This window comes from Morone saxatilis, unplaced genomic scaffold (genome assembly GCF_004916995.1).
Source record: "Morone saxatilis isolate NCDOM2014 unplaced genomic scaffold, NCSU_SB_2.0 Contig21, whole genome shotgun sequence".
In the NCBI taxonomy this organism is placed as follows: Eukaryota; Metazoa; Chordata; class Actinopteri; family Moronidae; genus Morone; species Morone saxatilis.
In genome coordinates this window covers 21,783,058-21,783,261 of record NW_023339774.1, presented here as the reverse complement: position 1 = coordinate 21,783,261, position 204 = coordinate 21,783,058, and the positions used below count along the sequence as shown (strand labels likewise).

Here is a 204-nt window from a genome sequence, read left to right as displayed (position 1 = left end):
CAACCGAAGGGGAGGATAGAGGAGGTGAAGCAGGTGGAGAAGAAGGAGGAGAGGCAGGAGCCGGAGGGGAGACAGGCAGACGCGACTGTAACAGAGACAGACAGGAGAGAGGTTCGTCTAACAGCCAGTTATCATCCAGAGTCTGACCTTTGACCCCGAAATAATTACTGATGTCTACAGTGTTTCATTAAAACATTCATTTTT

The 204-nt window shown here is 49.0% G+C and overlaps 1 protein-coding gene across 1 annotated transcript in view; it reads left to right on the top strand.

The window, feature by feature from the left end:
• Positions 1-204, top strand: part of LOC118332365 (unconventional myosin-XVIIIb) — a gene marked incomplete in the record, with an annotated part of 30,896 nt that overhangs the window by 3,108 nt on the left and 27,584 nt on the right.